At 34.3% G+C, this 21,061-nt stretch overlaps 1 protein-coding gene across 7 annotated transcripts in view; it reads right to left on the bottom strand.

Annotated features, from left to right (window-relative positions):
* The window catches only part of ANO4 (anoctamin 4), a 1,520,875-nt gene that overhangs the window by 712,064 nt on the left and 787,750 nt on the right, over positions 1 to 21,061 (bottom strand). The gene's annotated exons all lie outside the window — the stretch shown is intronic.

The raw sequence follows: 21,061 nt of genomic DNA on the forward strand, positions 1-21,061 counted from the left end.
AAATAGTTTCATGTTCTTACAGTTTATGTAACTGCTACCAAATCTATTATTATCATGGCACATCTATCTGTATAATATTTTTTATAATACTTAGTAACTTCTCTAATGAAAGAAAAGTGAAAATTGTGTATGCTTTTTTCCACATATAAGATCATGTCAGGCATTCTGCGTGATAGGTTAGTTGAGTTTATAAATACTAATTCTCTTGCAGATGGCAGAAAGCATGGTAGAATAAAGAGAAGGTGTGACAGAAACAATGTAAGGGATATTTGAGAAAATAAAAAACTGTGAATTAGAGTAAGATCAATGAACAATGGGGCTAAGGAAGTTTCTCCTTATCCCCAATGTTTTGTGACATTGGATTTAATATATGTAATGTTCCAGGTATAAGAACAGTAGAGGGAAACATGCTCCTTACAAAAATAATCATTGTTTTTATTTAATTAGTTGATGAATATATTTGTTTTGGCAGAATGTGTTCCAATTAAAAAGTGCTTTATTGAACTGATATACACTTGCCATCATGCCCTCTGCTGCACCTCTAATTTGTTTCTGTGAAAGGCTCCATGGACTTTGGTCCATTGTAAAGATATACAATGCATCCTTAACTGATGGATCAAAGCATCTAAGTAATGTGAGCAAACCTCAGCTATAATGCAATTTGGTTTACCTTCATTTGCATTTTTACATTTGAAGGCTTACTGCAGCAGCAACAACAACTACAAGAAAAACAACAACAGTTACTGTATCATTGCACCCCTATCCTTGGTGTAATGTCCTTACTGGTTAGGCTGGGCCATAAACATGTTTACCTTGAAATAAAAATAAAACCCAGGACCCTAGCTAATCTTGGAACTTTTAGGAATTATTCTAAGACAAACTTCCCATTATTAAGTGATACTGTAGCAAAATTTCACCCCCCCAGACTCTAAGATAATCTCTAAATATGTAGAATTGTTCATGAAAGCTGTGCACAAAATCACGTTAATGGGTGGGCTGGTGCCAGATACAGACAACTTACTGCACCTACCCATCCTATTGGGTTCCCAACATCAATAAGTTGTATAACAAAAGAAAATTCTGGCAAAAATTGGGAAGTGCAATGTCCAGCAAAGTAAAACTCCCTCATCAATCTAAGCAAGCAAATTGGGGGCTTAATAAAGTCTACAAAGCCAAATTTGAGGTAAAATAGCCTCCAGGCCAAGGACAATCACAAGACATTCTTCAGCTATGTCTCCAACTTCAAGAGCAATATACAACAATGTGCTGAACTATTTGTAATGATCCAGCAGATATAGCAAATCTACTGGCCAAACAAATTTAGCTCCAATTTTTTTAAACATTTCATTAAGATTTTATAACAATAAATTTTATTTACAGACATTCATAAAGGAAATAACTTGCAATTCAAAAACAAATAAATAAACAATAGATAAGGTTAACTAAAGTATTCACATCAGTGTCTAAGTATAACAATATAACAGAGTATCAAAAGAACCATACTAATTTTATCAAACTATACTAGTATCTTTAGAATATTTTTTTAAATTGGACCACATATTATATTAAAAAGGTATTTTAACTGATCTTGATTTGATAGTCATCATTTCTAACAAACACATTTCAGCAAGAATATTTTTGAATTCATCATATGAAAGAGTATATTCAGATTTCCAGTTTCTGGTTATTTTTTTTTCTAGCTGCTGTTAGGACAGACCATAAGAGAGGATACTTAACTTTTCTTACACATTTGGGAATTGGAGTATTAACAAGAATTAAGGATTTAGTTAATGTAAAATTGTCTGTGAAAAGTGTTTGAAGGAGACTATTACTTTTCTCCCAAAATTTCTTTAAAATTGTACAATCGTAAAACGTGTGACCAATCTGGTTTAGAGCCTGTTTTACATCTCCAACATAAACTTTTATTCTTGCTAATCAATTCTAATTTGTGAGGTGTATAAAAAAACTCTATTTATAAATTTCCATGCATAAATTCTCCATCTAAGAGATGAAGTAGTGTGTTTAGATGATTCTAGAATTATTTTTTTATCCAATTCAGTGGGTGTCATATTATTTATTGTGGTAAAATAATTCCAATAGTTTTCTAGTATATTTTTTACTTCTTTATTAATTATTCTGTAGATAGGTGATATTTTACAATCTATAGTTACATTCTGATGTATGTAAGAAGTAAAGAATTTTATTAATTTAGGTATTGATGATCTTGCATGTTGTGGAATTAAGTTAATTTTATTAGACATAAATTTCATAAAAGATTGAAGTTGAACCCATGTAGTTCTATCTAGTCCATATTTTATTATCAACTGTTATAATATAATTAAGTTATCATCTTGAATAAACTAGAACCAAAAAATAAGATTTTTTTTCTTTCAATATTAAGATATTAGCCAAATTAGAAGAGGTTATAACACCTTTAGTGTACGCAATAGGAAACAAAATGAATATCCAGCTTTTATAAGGTATATTTTATATATAAAGCTTCAAAAATCTTTCAGTAAATGTTTCATATAGTGAGTTAAGTTGTTGGGGAACTTGTTTAAAGTTAAATAACTTTCAATAATCTGGTTAAAAGGATTATTTAAAACTAAATGTATTGGAGTTGGTATTTTCATTTATATCAAAACAAAGAACTTCTAGGAATTCTTTCCATTTAGCTGTATAGTTTTTATTTAATAATAGTAGGAAAGTCTTGATTACTGAAGAGATAGAATATAGTTCTAAATCTGGGAGGCTTATACCACCAAAATACCAATCTCTCATGTGATTTGTAATTGATATCCTAGGTTTATTTGGTTGCCACATAAATTTCAAGATTAATGAATTAAATTCCTTGATTTATTTTTTCGATGGGATTAATGAAGTAGATTGGATAATGTAAAGAATCTTAGGTAAATGATCATTTTGATGATTGATAGTTTTTCCTCCATCATAAACGGGATATGTTTCCAATTGTTTATTAAATTATTGATGGAAGAAATACAATTAGTGTAGTTTAATTTAGATATATCTTCCATATTCTCTGATAATGTGATGCCTAAATATTTTAAGCCTTCTTTATTAACCAAATATCTTTTATATTTCTGTTCCCAAATGTTGGTGTTTGAAGTGATAGAAAGTAGTCTTGTTTTATTATCATTGAAAGTTAAACCTGAGATCTTTTTAAACTTTTCCATAAAATCAAATATAGTTTCAAAAGTTTTATTTGTTCCATCAACTGTTAATAAAATATCATCAGCAAATAATTGTATTTTGGATGTTGTTTCTGCATTTAGACTGATTCCCCCAATATTTCTATTCATTCTTATATAATTAGCTAAGGGTTCCATTATAATAGTGAATAATAAAGGAGAACGGGGACAACCCTGTTTGGTTCCTTTGCATATTGGTATTTTGTCAGATAGGTATGAACACATTTTTATATTTGCTTGGCTACTCTTATATAGTTGGGATATTAAATTAATGAATTTGCCAGAAAAATTATATGCTTCCAAAGTAAGAAATAAATATTCCCAGTTAACTGAATCAAAGGCACTATTTATGTCTAAGCTTAATAAAGTTAAGCTCTTCTTAGATTCATTAGCATAATCAGTAATGGTTAATATCCTTTTAATACTATCAAATGTATTCCTATTTAAAATAAAACCTGTTTGATCCACATTAATTAGTCCAGGTAGAAATTTCTTAATTCTGTTTGTATAAATGGTCATAAAGATTTTATAGTCAACATTTAAGAGATATTGGCCTATATGAAGAACATTTAGATGGTTCTCTATCTGTTTTCAAAATAGGAGAGATAAGAGAATATTTCCAAGAGGGAGGAATAGTAAATGATTGTTGACATTTAGTAAAGACTTGGTGTAATAAAGCTAGTGGCTCATTAGAAAATAATTTATATATTTCTGATATGATCCCATCATTACCTGGAGCCTTACTCTGTTTTAAGTTGTTAATTTGATTTTTAATTTCTGGGAGAGAGATTGGTTTATCTAATGCTTTAATTTGTTGTTCCCCTGATTTATTTTTAGTGTATTTCTTAATAAAATAACTTATTTTAACTTTTGAATCCAAAATGTCTGAATTCTGATTTATCTTAGTTAAGTAATGTTTAAATTCCATTAGCATATCTCCCAAATCTTTTACGATCTTCTTATTTTTTTCAGAATAAATCTCTTTAATATGATATATTTTATTTAGTTTTTTTTTTTGGTTTTAACAGCTAGTTTCTTTAATGATTTAGGATTAGTGGAGAAATTTATGAGCTTAATTTTTTCTAAATTAATCTTGGTTTTATGATTTAAGATTTCTAAGTATTTATTATTCAAGATATTGATTTCCTCAGTCCTATTAGATTTAGATATTTGATTTTGTAATTTAGCTTTATCATTTTTTTCTTGAAGAGATTTTAATTCTTTATCCCATAACTTTTTTTTAAGATACCAATTAATTATTCTCCCGTATAGGTAAGCTTTCAAGGCAACCCATATATATATGACTGAAGTACCTGTAACACTGTTTGTTTTAATAATTTTTTTTGTTTCAGAGTTAACAAAGTTTTTGAAATCGGGTAGTGTGGTTAGATATGCTGGTATTCTTCTAATTTGAGGGAAACAGTTGGAATACATTAGCAACTCAAAAGTTATTGCATTATGATCCGTTAATGGGCATGTTTGTACTCTAATCCCTTTTAGATTATTAATTAATTGGTTTGATATGTAAATTCTGTCAATTCGGGAGTACATTCAATGTCTCAGAGAATAGTATGTATAAAAAAGTGAATTGAATTCTGCAAGATCATTAATATCTCTCATATGATATGATTCAATAAATTCAGTCAATTTTTTTGATGATGATGTAATCATCCTTTTCTTGAAAGCAGTAGAGTCTTTTTCGTTTACTATACAATTAAATATGATGTTTCCTTTGGAAAGGTGTATTATTTGATCTAGCTGTTGTTTGACTGTATGAATAGCTATTCCCGGTATCCAATATACATTAACAAAAGTGAATATCCTTTTATTAAGTTCTAATGTGATAGTACATAACATACCTTTATCATCACTATAAGTATTTAATATTTTAGAAATTGGAATTGTATTCTTCCATAAAATAGCAACACCTCTCTTTTTTTGTTGATAATGTGAACTTGATAGCACTGTATATTTTTTATTATTAAGTGTATCTATGTATTCTTTTAATATATGTGTTTCTTGTAAAAGGACTACATTTGGATTGAAAATATTTAAATATTTATATAGATTCCCTCTTTTGTAGCTATTATTCAGTCCATTAACATTAATGGAAATACATTTTAAAGTTGACATTTATATTAGTAAATGTTTTATTAGAATTAGAATTACATTTGCAGTCTCTAAATAGCCAGCATTATTCATGTTTGTTTCTTCTTACTATATTTGTGAAAGAACAGCCAAATTGTGATCTAATTAAAAAGAAAATTAATAAAGTAAATTTTTATTTGAAGTAGACACTATAAAATAAATAAGATCTATGTACAGATAAATAAAGATTATATGCATTCTTATCCACTTCATGGAGTTCAAAGACTCCTGACCAAACAGAAACTGTTTGAATCAACCACCCCCTTACCAGCAACAGCTAACTTCCCTCTGCCAAATTTGAAATTTAACAATATAAATTTGTGACAAAATGTATAAAAAGCTGATGTTTATGTGTATTTCAGAATTAGGTACCAAAATTGATAACTCAAGGTGTTTATCTATTTTCTATTATAATAATTTCAAATATTTATATTAAGATTTATTTAGATGTAATATAGATAGAGCAAATTATTAATGTATTTAATAATGTATTACAAGGATAAATCTTCTGTTTGATGTATGCATCATAGCTTTTTAAATGCTTTTAATCATATTTAAAGACCTATGATATTTACATGTAGAATTAATTTACTAAGTGTGTATTATAATATTAAATATGTTTATTAAAGAAAGTGCTCCCATAATTGGAATCATATTAATAGTTTAGGTCTTACACATGTAAAATTACTAGACAATTTGTTACTTGTTGCTATCGCTATTTTCATTCAAGGCATACATGACATTAATATAAAGAAAAAGGGAAAACGCATTTATAAAACTCTAAAATTAGGATCATGAATTTAATCAACTTCAATAATTGAGATCAAAATATTAAGTAAAGTTTTCATAGTCTGGTCTGTTCTGCTATTATTTATTATTATTTTATTTTACATTTGTTGACCGGGCTAGTCTAGCTGGATACATGTCCATTTTCAGTAGAGGCCCGGGGAGAAAAGCTCCACAATAAAAATGGGTTAGTAAAATCAAGTATGTTATACATTCAAATAAGAAATATTATACAAAGAAAAAAAAACTGGTTCATAAGTATTACTGGCAAAAATACTTTACAATACTGAGAATCAGCAAGCAATTTTTTTTTTTTAGGGAGAATATAAGGGTGAGAAAATAGAGAATAGAAAGTTTTAGTCAAGGTTTGTAAAGGACAGATCTAATAAGAATTAAGCACAGGATTTAGCTGATTTTTGATGGTTCAAACACTAATACTATACTAACCTAGAAAAGGTTTGAGGGGGTGAAAAGGGTAGATGAATAATAGTTTAGTCAGGGTTAGTACAAGGACAGAGCCATTGAGACTTAAGCAGAGTTTTTAGCTGCTTCTTGAAAGTGGGTAGAGAAATAATAGTGGTGAGTTCATGAGGGAGCTTGTTCCAGATAGGTGCAATACAGCTGGCGAACAAACAGTCTCCAGCTTTGTTGTTGGATTTATAGGGTGCTGCTAGTAGCTTTGTAGCGGAGTGCAAGGATGATAGATTTCTATAAGGAGTAATAAGGGTACTAAGTATTGTGGTGTTAGAAGGTTGACAGAAGATTTTGTGGGTGATGGTAAGTTGCTGTAGTCGTATTTGATTTTGTAGTTCCAGCCAGCCTAGTTGTTTCAGATTACAGCAATAATGGGTTCTAAAAGGGGCTCCTGTGGCAAATCTTGTAATATTATTATAGGATACTGCTAATTTATTGAAATTAGCTTTTGATAAGTTTGTGAAAATCTGTGAGGCATAAAGAAGGGTAGAGAGTAAGTATGTTTGAGCTAAAGTACTTCTAGCTAAGGTAGTTAGGAAGGGTTTGAGCCTATAGAGAGCTCCAGGTTTTCTATTGACTGACTTGATGGTTAAGTTAATATGAGCATCGAAGTTGAGATTATGGTCTATTGTGACACCTAAAAGTTTGGTAGTTGAGTCAGGGGATATTATTGTGTCATTGTTTGACATTATATTGAAGGTAAAGGTTAAAGATTTCTGTGATGGGGTAAAAAGTAATAATTTAGTCTTTTTGGGATTTAGTAAGAGGCCATGCTGATAGAACCAGTTTTCAGCTGCTGTGAAGACTTGTTGTGTAGTGGTCTGGAGCGTTATTGGGGAGGATGCTGAACATATCAGAGTTGAGTCATCGGCATATTGTATACATATGGATTGAGGAAGGGACATATTTCGTTTGTTAATAAAAATAGAAAAGAGGAGAGGTCCCAGTATTGAGCCTTGTGGCACTCCAATTGTGATGGGAAGAAGAGATGATATTTGATTATCCCAAAGGACTGCTTGTTGTCTGTTATCTAGGTAGGATTTAAACCACTGGATAGCTTGACTGTCCAAGGCAAATTAATTCGGAATATCTGTATTTATACATTTATAAATAGCTTAGAATGTCAACAACTTTTCCAATAACCATTTCAAAGAAATAATATGAAGTAGCAACAGAAGTATAGCAGGTGAAACATATCAATATGTCTGAAAACATTCAAATCAACAACATGTATATCAGTATAGGTTAGAGATGTATATCTATATCTCTATATTTTATAGTGAGTAAGTTAGCAATTAGTACACACACATAGTAATATCTCTTCATTCTCAATTTCTGAATTAGAACCATTAACTAAGGACATGGTAATCAATTAATAATGCTGCTTTAGTGTGATAATGGTCTGTACTTTTGTAATAATATATTATAATGAGAGGTAGACAAACCCCATTTAAAACTGTTATTTTTGTTTTGAAGCCTTTAGGAAAGAGAATTTAATATACCAATTTTTTGATAAATCATTACATATTCTTTAAATAACTAAACTATTAAATATAGACTACATGACTAGTTCAGCATGTGTATATAATCAGATCTTTAGGGCATGATTTTTGCAGTTACTAATAGATAAAAACATCAAATGACATATTAATAACCATCGAATGCCTAATAATGATGAGCTCTATTAGTAGGACAAGAGAGAGCATCCTGATCCCTCTTGTGAAAAAAAGAAGTAAATAAATAAATAAGTAGGTAAATAAATATAAGATATTCCAATCCTTCAATTATGAGACCAAGCATTAACTGTGTAGACACTGTCTTTTCAAAAAGCGTTTTGTATATGACACAAACCTATTATTGTGAAAAGCAGGTCATTTCTGCATTGTTATGAACTAGAGTTATTTTATAATAAAGTTAAACATTTATATGATTATGTACCTTGGGTATGTAGTTCTTCTTCTCTTCTTTTTTCTACTTTTAAAGTTTTATAGTTGCTTAATGCAATGTCCTTTTTATTGTTTGAATGTTCTATTCGCTTCCTGTTGTGTGAGTTCAAAGTTCACAGCATTCATTTCAGATCCACAGCTGTGCGAGCATTTCATTCAATGAGAGTTAACTGTCTAAGAAATTTGAGGCTCGAGAAAGTGTTCTAAAGGTTAGATGAAACTTTCTCTTAATTCTCAGACAGTTTCTTGTATGTCCTTTTCAGTGGGAAGTTAAAAAAAAAAAAAAAAGTTTGTGTCTCCAGACTCGCAACCACAGCATTAGACAAAAAACAAATGTATGCCTATCAAGCACCGCAATAACATTTTTTTATATCACCAGTGCCTCAGTCAACAGTATCCCAGAACTGACTATAGAAAGGGGCAAAGAGTTCAACAAAGCAACAAAACGAATCAGGGAAAAGCTGCCGAAACATGTCATGTGCAATCCGACCCTCCCAGCATCAAACCCATGCATTGCTACACATCAACCAGATCTCTCTCAAACTACATATGACTTAATTTTCATATGAATATATACTATTGAAATTTCTGCATTTAGAAATATATATCTCAACAGTTTCTGACTTTTTTTTTATATACATATCTATTTATACATGCGTACTCTCACTCATACAAACACATGCACACACACAAACAAATGCACACACACACTCACACACACACACACACACACACACACACACACACACACACACACACACACACACACACACACATATATACACATATACATCTACATATTCAAACATACATATTTTAAACATTATTATTATTATTTTTTATATACATTTCTCTCCATTTCTCCCTTTCCTCAGCTGAAATGTCTTGTAACAGCAAGGTTACTAACCTGTAAACTCCAAAGATAAGATAATATATATAAAGTATTATTAAAAAAGTGAACATATATCAAAAGGTACACAGTCATTTGTCATTTAACTTTTTCTTCTTTTCCATAGATTTCCAGGTGTTATTCTCTGCATTTCTTTTTAATGTAGTATTTGTCCATTCCATATCTTCCAGTTTGTCAATTATTTTATTTGTTTTAATGTAGCTGACAGCAATGTCCAAGTCATCAAAAACTTTTATTACATCTGTGAGAAATAATTTTAGTCTAGCTGGAAACAAAAGGTGCACTTTTATTTGATTATTCTTTAGCTCTTTAATGACAGGTAAGAAGAGTTTTCTTTTAGTTATAACTGCAGAGGAATAATAACTATCGAAACGAATGATGCTGTCATTTATTTTTATAGGGGACTTAGACCATGCAATTTTTAATATTAGTTCCTTATCTTGTGTTGAAATAAATTTAACTATAACAAATTTGGTAGTATTTTTATTAGTAGAAGAAACAGCACATATGTGTGCCCTTTTAATCCCAAATGAAAGGGCTTCAGGGAGATTCAAAGCAGTAGGAAGCCAAGTGGTTAAGAAACTCACCATATTGTTTCCCTCTATGTTATTTGTAAGTCCAAATATTTGTAGATTATTCCTTCTTGATCTGTTTTCCAGATCTTCCAACTTATTTTTTAGTGCAGTATTCTGTTTTAGGAGGAATTCTATGTTGTTTTCTCCTTCTTGGAGTCTTCCATCTACATCACTGAGTGATTGTTCCATGTCAGAGATTTGAGATTTCTGTAGCTGTAATTCTTTGTGTATAAGATCCATCTGTTTTGAAGATTTCTGTTCATATATATCTATTTTTGTGTCCATACAAGTGCAGTCGCTACTCTTTGTTTAGCGTGCATTACCTTAACACTAGTTATTTCTGGTGATTCTTATGAACTACATTTGATAAAATACTGGGATTATGGTTACAATTGCAGTCGCTACTTTTTTGTTTCCATTGCGATACATGAATTCCTGTCTTTCCCGATTTTGCATTCAAGTGGTAAACTGAGCTTTACAAGGTAGCGACAGCCTTATACTACCTGTACTACTATTTCATTTTCTTGATCCAGTGATACATTCTCCTGTTACTTTATAACTTTGTATTTTTTACCAGGTTGCTACCTCATGTACAACTGTAAATGCGGCTTGTATTATGTTAGCCACTGTGACCTGAATTGAAGCCGTTTTTTACTGTGATAACCTTGAGCGTGGTTTTTACATTACCTAGCTACATTAGTTGTTAATGCTGCGGTTTGACCCTCACTATAAGATTGTAATTTGCTTGAATTACTTGCTGCCTTCTTGGATATATTGTAGCTTGCTACCTTACTGTTTAACATAATTACTCAGCTATATTGATTTCCTACTTGCACTTTATCACAATGTTTATCTAGGGTTATCTGAGCCTACATATCTGATTTTCTCTCCTCCTGCTATATCCTACATATTCTTTCTTTCTATTCCTTTCTCCACTACCACTCCGCTTTCCACCTCTCTCTCCCTCCTCCTACTCCTCTCTCTTGCACTTTCCTGGATAAGCCTACTCAAGCTGTCTCTCTTTGCTCCTTTTTTTTCCCAACTGTTATATTCCTACTGTAAAACTACATTTAAACCTACATAGTTAATATTTAATCTAGCACCTAACAGTTTTACCTTTTTAATCCTTAGATATCAGCCTGTCCTCTGTTGCTGTGTGTGTGCCTTTGCTCACCTGGTGTGGTTCCTGCCCTGTGAAACTCCCAACTTCTGAAGCTATCACAGCGATATTGGACCCTAACAAACCTTCTGAAGCACACTTAAAGTCTGCCTAAAGACTGCTGTATGTATTTACACCTCTATCTTGCAAACTTTTGTGTGGTGTTTGTATGTGGTCTAGGATAAGGCCCTGCCTCGTGCCAGCGGCTTCCCAGCATCCAACGCTCTAGTTTTCTCCTGTCATTATGAACCAACTGTTAGCTCTTTCGGACTGTAATACTACTATACTCTTTAGGTACAGACTTCCCCTTGCAGTTTGTTCTGCCCTCCAGAATTGTAACTCAGAGTATCCCTTTACTCTCTCCACAGACTTCACTAACTCACCCTTCCAAACTATACTACTTAGTCTCTCTTATATCTTGACTGATTGTGTTCACTCCTGCTCTTTTCTTTCTCTGTTTCTACCCCCAATTCCCACCCACCCCCAGTGGTCCTACCTTTATACTTCTATGACCACACCCTCTTATCTAACACCCAATTACAACTTGACACCACTTACTCTTATCCTAACACACCCACCCAGCAATTAGCTTACTCCACCCTCACATTTCCACTGTAGGTCTCATACTCACTCCACTACATTCTTAGTTCTTACCGTACCTAATATTACTTCCTATCTCTTACATTCCTCTTACATCTTCACTCACTAACCTATATTCTCTACTATACTCTACCTCATAAACTAACCTTTACCAGTTCACATAGAATCCCAACAGCTGCTCTCATCTCTCCTCCACAGCATCACTTGCTCTATACTCCTTTCCACTTCAGTCACTTTAACATAACCTCACCCAAGTCTCTACTTTTGATATCTTGCCTATTTATTAGCTCCAAATCTACTCTACTCACATTGAATCATGATAACTATTTCCAGACACACTAACTTCATTTGCAGTACTCCTTACCACCACTTACCTAATCACCTTATTTGAAATAAAACCTCTACCTGCATAACTACTCACAAAAACCCACACATCAATATCACCTCTCCAACTACCTACAAGCTAAATATCACAGACTTACTCCCATAAAACTGAATCACCCTGTAAAAAATTAAAAATCCTACCCATCCTTAGTCATAGCCACATACTTGCTCTCAAATATTCCTCCTTACAAGCTGGTGACATCCACCTAACCCTGGCCCACCTAAACCTAACTTTCCATCTACTATACACTCTCCACCCAACTCCTACCCTACTTAATTTTCCTAACTCCTTAAAATTGACATCTTAACATTCAAGCTTAAATAACAAAATAACTAATCTCCATGCCCTTCTCAGTACTTACTCATTTGATATTTTCTGCCTCACAGAAACTTGGTTAAAACCTCGACCTCTGACAATCAAATTACCCCACCAGGATATAACATACTAAGAAATCACAGATTAAACGTAAAAGGAGGTGGAGTGGCCTTACTCTTTAAAACAATCTTCTTATATCCTCTACCCCATAACCCACAAGATAACTCAGCTGAAATCTTGATCTCTAAATTTCAAATCAACTCCAACAAAGCTATATACATATTCTGCATCTACCTACCCCTGGCCACAACATTACTAATATAGAAGATACCCTGTCCTGGATTTGCTCAACATACCCACAAGAAACTATTATTCTAGGAGACGTCAACACTGACTGGTATAGTATCAACAATAATAATCCCTCTTCTTATATCAACCTACATAACTTTAAACAAACTATTACCTCAACTACTAGAATCAACAAACCCAACAACAAAGAGACCATCCTAGACTGGATTCTAGTCAATAAACAAGAAAACTATCAAGTAGGAACCCTGCCAGATGATATCAGTGACCACTTGCCCACATATATCATCAGGCACAAAATGACATAAACAAACCTCCCAAGTTTATTACTGCCAGAACTAAGAAACATTTTAATCCTGACTTATTTCAAATGGAACTAAATGCCTGCAACTGGAGTCCCCTAAAAATCCTCCCACTAGATGAAGCTGTCAGCTACTTTAACCACAAATTTTTAACAATACTAGATACCCACGCACCCAAAAGATCTATTAGGATAAAGTTCAAATCTGCTCCCTGGCTCTCAAAAGACACAAAACAAAAAATACTTATAAGAAACAAATCATGGGCTAAATGGACAGCAACTAAAGATGTCTCAGAACACCTAAACTTTAGACAACTTCGTAATACTACTAAAAAAGCCATTCTCTCTGACAAACAAGCCTATTACAGTAAACTTCAACAATCTCACTCTAAGAATCCACAAAATTTTGGACTGCCATTAATAACCTTCTACAGCCCGGCCACTCTAGTACCCTCCACCCCTAGAGTCAGAAAACAAAACAATCTAGAAATTGCCAATGCCTTCAATACCTATTTTACAGAGACCATTCAAACCCTGGCCACACAGCTAACTTCTACAAACACTAACCTACCTAATTCCCAGCATGACAATCTTCCTACTTTCAAGATAAAACCCATCTCAATAGCCTTTATCCAGAAACTAATTCACAAGCTAAAACCCTGTACACCCTCTGATGACAACCTTCCAGCAGAATACCTGCAACTTGCATCCAGAGCAATTGCTCATCCTGTAGCTATTCTCATTAAATCATTCCCTTACATAAAGGAGGAAACTCTAATGAGTACTCCAACTATAGGCCCATAGCACTACTCTCACTAGCTAAGATCATGGAGAAATGTATCCATCATCAGCTAATAGACTACCTTACTAAAAATAACATCCTGGCCAGCTGCCAACATGGCTTTAGACCCTTTCACAGCACCACCACTGCCCTTCTATCTTTCACCAATACTATTAACACCAACCGAACAATAACTACCTCTCATCTGCACTCTTCATTGACCTGTCAAAAGCCTTTGATATGGTCAATCACTCCCTACTTATAAATACCCTACAATCCCTCTCTGGATTCTAATTCTATCCTTTGGTTCAAGTCTTACCTCAGCAACCGTAAACAAGCTGTTTTGTGGCAAAATCACTTGTCTTCATATCTCCCTGTCTTACTAGGAGTTCCTCAAGGCTCTATTCTAGGACCCCTTCTTCTCTCTGTTCATAAATGATCTTCATGTAGCTATTCCTCAATCCACCTGCATACAGTATGCTGATGATTCTACTATCATCTGTTGTGCTAAGTCTCTTCCTGAGCTGAAATCTCTAAGCCAAACTGTCTTCTCCATAGTTGAAACATGGTTCAATAACCGGTGCTTACTCTTGAATGCCAAAACCAAATTACTTCTGATTACTCCCAACAACAAGACCCTCCCATACAGTTCTCCATACTAGCTAGTAATGGAACCCTGATATCACCTGATCTGACCTGCAAGTTATTAGGAGTTACAATAGACAATAAACTCACTTTTGACAATCATATTAATAACACCATTAAGTCCGTTAACAGAAAATTAGGCTCCTTGTATAGGATAAGACCCTTCCTCACCCCAAAAGCAAGAACTACCGTTGCCCACTCTCATTTACTCTCTACCCTCCTCTATGCTTCTCCCATTTACACCAATTTAAAGCAAAACAATCTCAACAAACTTACCAAAGCCTACAACAGTATTGCAAGGTTTGTAACTGGTAAGCCCTATAGAACCCATCACTGCATTAACCTACATCAGCTAGACTGGCTTGAACTTCAAAATGCGCTATTCTCACAACTAACAACTGCTCACAAAATCTTCTACCTTCCTAACAACACACCTACACTAAACAATCTTATCACACCCTATAACAATCTTCATTCCCTCTCCTCTAATAAACTCCTAGCTTATATACCCAAATCTAACAACTTAGCTGGTGACTCCTTGTTCTCCACCACCACAGGTAAACAATGGAACATGCTGCCACCCAACCTTACCTCTATTTCCTCTTTCCCCTCTTCAAACTTAATCTTAAAATCACCTAAAACTTCAATGGTTATGCCCTTGCTGCAACCCTGACTAATACTCTACTACTAGCCTGTAACCTATCTTCTCTCTCTTCCTTTACATTATTACTCTGCCAATAAATGTTGTAAATGTTATCTTCCACATTTTTATACCAATGGTTTACTTTAAAATGTTACTTTAATTCCTTCCTAATGGATGTGGCATTGCTTATTATTTTGCTTTTTTACATATTATTATTATTAAGTAAGTGGAGCTTTTCTCCCCGGGCCTCTACTGAAAATGGAAATATCTCCAGCTAGACTAGCCCGGTCAACAAATGTAAAATAAAATAAAAATAAATAATTTTGTCAAGTTTCAGAGCCATCTCCTGCAATGTTGTTGTCAAGGATAGAAGTTCTTTCTTCATAGAGGAGTCTGAGGAATTGCTTTTGGAGTAACTCATCTTTCAGGCAGAATTGCTATAAATGTCTGTTAATTTTGACAGGAAAATTTAAAAAAAAATCAAATTTTTTTTACAATAATCCACAGGTAGGTTTGTAGATATTAGAAATATTAAATTAAGATTAAATGGATTATTTTTTAAGTCTAACTCCTGTCAGAAATATAACAGGTTGGCAGAGCTAGAAGAAACTGCTGCTAGTCAGTGAACATCTTGGCCATGCCCCCAAATTTAGCTCCAATTTTAACCCCCTCTCCCACTGTCACATCCATCAGGAAATACCATGAACTATAACTTCCATAACCATCACTAGGAATCAGGTCTTCAATGCATTCTCCAGTGCCAAGAATGCCACCTTGATGGACCATGATAGTATCACACAATGCCCCCTTAATAATATGGAATCCACCCCACCAGGACCACTAGAATCACTATTTAACTGTAGCCTCCAGACAGGCTTCATACCAAATGAATGTAGAGTGCAAATGTTATCCATCTGCACATGGACAGGCCAGATCTTGAACCGAGTAACTACAGACCCTTAAGTAAGTTCAGTTTCATATGTAAAGCCATGGAAAGAATTATTATGGAAATGGTACATAATGACAAAGGAAATCTTCAGACACTCAGTTTGGTTTCATCAAGGGCAGGGCTGGTCATGTCTATGCAAGCTGGTGGACATCTTTTTAGAAGGTCACCAAAGCAATGGATGAGGGTAAAATAGTGTACACTGCCTATCTTGACCTCTCCAAATGATTTGACTCATACCCCACTCAGGAAGTTTTGACAAACACACAAAATTAGGTAAGAAACTCTATGTCATCCATTAGATAGTCAGCTGGCTCAAAGATAGGACCCAAGATGTTAAGATAGGAGAGACTGCCTTAAGCCAGTCACCAGTTGAGTCCCTCAGGGCAAAGTACTGGGCCACTAATGTTTGGTATATACCTCTCTGAATTTAAGGCCAACATCAAGGCCTCTGGCTGACCGGGTTTACAGATGATTGAAAACTAGGCATACTCACATAATCCATCAATGACACAAATAACCTCCAAGAAGGCCTGGCACAGAGCAATAACTAGTGACAGAGCCATGATCCCAAACTCAGTGTCAAGAAATAAATAATAGTGTCCTTTCAGCTACAACTGGAAACTATCACATTAGTAATACACCCCTAAGAGTAGACCCAGTGCTCATGGATATGGGAACAGATGAATACAACAACCTAGCCTTTGAATATCACATGTCTATGGTAGTAAGGCAATCATTCTATATTGTACAACTTTTAAGCAAGTGTAGTGCATCGAGATCCAACAATTTCATATTTCCCTGTATTCATCCAGATTAGATAATCATTGAGTACAATGCCACATTTGATAGTTAACCTATACAACAATATACAACAAGTGAAGCATCCACAGAGGAGAAAAAGAATACAGGGGAGTAAACAATATAGGTTCATAGGTAAGTACCAGACAAGCTGCCCTTGTGGTCCATTTTAAACCTAGCCAATTTCCATTTTTGTAGCCAAAATAACCTATACAATTTGGTTGTAGACTGACCTTACCCATTCCATGGTTATTAATTATATAGTACCCTTAATGAAAATAACTGGGGTCATACCATAGATAATTTGAGAGGACCCATGCATGGGATAAAACATTTAGGAGCTGCCTCTGTCCATTAGTACTACAGGGGCAGTCCTGGGGTAAATTTTCTGTTTGCCATCTGTAGATAGAAATTGAGATTGAACATGGACAGGGATAAACCCTGTTTTATGTGAATGGGGAGTCAGTTTCATAGCAATGATATTCTCTGCAAGATATACCTCTTTCTTTTCAATTTCTCGAAATCTTTTGAGTTTCTAATACCATGAGTGGAATGGACACTGCTCCTAAGTCAAAGTATGATTAAAGTTCAAGAAATTAGTATTGTTTCACACTTTGATGTCAGCCAAAAGGGCTCTTTGCAGCATCCGCAACGTGCCCAGTAATGACTCCTTCTGCAGTTCGTACAGAGTTACATGTATTGGTACTCTCTCCATATTGCTCTGCTGATGTTGCAGAAGATTTAGTTCTCTAGACTGAGTGTTTATGATACCATTTGACTTGCTGATAGGTAGTAAATACAACAATAATGGGTAAGAAGATGCCTTGTATGCCATACATAGGTCACCTCTTAGCAGCCTGTAGGAAGTATAATATCAGGCTTTGAATTGGTCCATGCAGGACATGTTGTTTAGGCCTTGTATTCTTTTAATAAGGTATCTTCAGTTGTCAGTTGTTGCATGTGTCTGAACAGATACATGCGAGAGGGCATTATACTCAATGACTGGCCTAATGAAGTCTGAGTAAAAGGGGGCAATGACATCCCTATATCTAGACACAATCCCTTTGTTTATAAGCCATGCAATATAGAAGGACTTTCTTACCAATGGACCATGTTGGTCAAAAGGTAGGTCACCGTCCACATAAGTTCCAAAACTTCTGAACAACTGAGTCAGCTCTTAGGGGCGTATTGTCAATGTGATAGTTCCAAGTGATAGATGACTTCCAAAGAATACAATAATACTTTTTTTAGCATTTAGTATTAGTCTATGCTTTTGGCACAAGTTAGTTATTTATTTGGCACAAACCATCCTACAGGATGGCTAAGTAATTTGGAGATTTAATGGCTGCTCCTAGCATGCAGTCATTTGCAAACTTAGTCAACCAGAGCTCTTTCAGATTGGCTTTTACTTCAGAAAAGTAGATGTCAAACAGGAAAATTCCCAGCAGAGAACCATGGAGGACTCCACTGGTGACTGGTCCTTTTGTGAAGGTAACTTCTCTCCTATTTTAATTATCTGTGTCCTAGCTGTTAGCATGTCCTACATGGACCACCTCAAAGCTCTGTCCCTGTACGTGGTCTCTTACAGAATACTAAGATGCAATCTATGTCTGGCTCACAAAACATTGTTTGAATGCACCCTGACAGACTTGTTGTACATCTGCAAAGCAAAGAGCATCAGAATTATTCAATTTAAGGAACCTAAACTTTGTCTGCAGCATAAACAGGACATGGTGGAGGGGCAGTTATGTGTCTCAGAGAATAACCCTTCTCTGGAACAGACTACCCATCCATATGAATCAGAGTTCGTTTCTAACCCATTTCAGGTATCTAATCCTAACCCTGTCCAACAGTCATGTATCACCACATCAACTTTCACCTTCAAACCAGTGCACACAACCTATATAAAACTACTCTCACACAAACACAAACTATACTCTACTTCAGTTAGTGACCTACCAAGTAAGAACCTTAAAATAACAGTCAATAGCATTACCTATTGTGTTTCAATCCTTATAAATAGATCAGTCAAGGAATCCCAAATGACCTCTCTCTGGAAAAAGTCACAAATTATCCCTATATAGATACTGTCAATAAAGCTAGAGATAACGGCCAACTAATGCCCTCCTTATTTCTAGAACTATCTAAAGGCTTCACAGCAAACTTCTACTTCAAATGTCCTCGTTAGGCCATTCTCAGCCCACCATTCTATAGTTCACAAGCTACCTATTCAATAGGTATCAGCCAGTAAAATGGCACTTCACCTGTCTCCATATGTCCCAGTAACCACTGGTGTACCATAAGGCTTTATCCTTGGTCCCCTCCTCTTTAATATTCTCTCCAATACCCTCCACACATCTGCACAACAGGCCTCCCTAATACAGTACGCAGATAACTCTACACTCACATAGTAAATCTACAAAAATACTTAGGAAACTTTAACAACCACTGAAACATGGCTTTGTAACTCATCACTCATGCTCAACCCTAAAAAACAAACTAGAAAATTTTTCCCGAAATTCCTTTCTCATGAAAAAATATAATGTAAAGTCGTCTCTCTCGATAATTTAACCACTGAAGTCACTTCTCATAGCAAATTAATAAGGAAGTTAGTGGATGATAATCTTAAATGTGACCTGCATATAAACTTGTATAAGCAAAACACAGCAAAAATGATGGATGCTTTACAGAGCCAAAAACTTTCTCACTGACACAACTAAAACTATACTTGCCACTACTTATCTTTTCCCCACACTTCTTTCTGGTGCTCTCATCCTTACTAACCTTCAGGCATCACAAAAAATCAAAACTTAAACAATGTTATAACAGAGCTGCTAAATTTGCAGGAAATACCCCTTTAAGAACCCACTACTGTAATGCACTAAAACACCTAAATTGCTTAAAACTACCCCATCAACTAACATATAAACAACTTCTGACCACCTATAAAATTATCCAGCATCCATATAATTGTCCACACTAAATAACATTTACACAACTATGTTCCCAGTCAGTCATTACAATTCAATGACCAAAAACTCCTGCCCTCTCTGTCCACAAACCTGTCAAATCTGCTGGGCATTGTCTATACTTGTACCATGTTGCTAATGTCTAGAACTCCTTACCTGAATCCATTATGTCAATACCATCCCTCTCATCCTTCAAAACCATTTTGAAAGAGTTCCTAGACAACAGCTGGCTCTGTTTTAGCTCAGCACCAGGATAAACTATATCCCTAAATGTGAACTAGTACCTATTCATACCTTACACCTCCTTACTCTCCCTTCATCACTCACTTCCTTACTTCTATCAATTTCTCTCCACTGGCTTTATCTATAAACATACCATAAGCCTGCTTTTTTTCTCACTTCATACTGCAGTTCCTGTCTGCATTATATTAACTTACCTTTAATTTCTCTATAAACTGGTAAACATTTTTATAAATATTAAATCATTGTCATATAAATTGCATCTACTCTTAACTGGTGTTTTCAGATCCTATCTAATTTGGTATAATTATTTAAACTGTAGATGTTGTTTGAATTATTTTTGAAAATGGCAAAATTATTGTTCTTAAATTTTTTTGTAATACTATGGAGTTTTTATCCCCAGGCCTCTGCTGAAAATGGCTCCTACCCAGTTCGAATTTTGCAGTAATCAATAAATAAATAAATAAATGAGCTTAACTTGAACCAGTAGTTGAGGAACAGGACATTTACCCCTGGTCTGGCACGTATGTCTCTGGTAGACAGAGGCAGCATGTAAATTATTGACCACCCATGCCTACGCCTACGCCTACATGTACACCTTAAAATAACCCTAGGGTGTCAAAACCTGTTAGATACATTTGGGAAGCATGTCTAGGCTTTAATAGGCCATCTGGGGTCATTAGCCTAGCAATCATCTATGAACCTAAAAGTATAACCTTCTTCAAAAGTACCACAGTAGGTTTAATCTTAACATCTGTGAGGCACTTATGCAGAAGCAGAAACAGAAACTCTCAGTTCTTGATTTTTTGTGTCAGGAAATTAAGGGTCATAAAATACAATTAAAAATCTGTCCAGATCCATGAAAGGAAGCAATCAGTGGAATGCAAATTCATGATTTTGTGAATGGAAGAATTTGGTTTCT

The sequence above is a fragment of the Protopterus annectens genome, chromosome 11.part0 (assembly GCF_019279795.1).
Source record: "Protopterus annectens isolate FY-2018-M chromosome 11.part0, PAN1.0, whole genome shotgun sequence".
Lineage (NCBI taxonomy): Eukaryota > Metazoa > Chordata > Ceratodontiformes > Protopteridae > Protopterus > Protopterus annectens.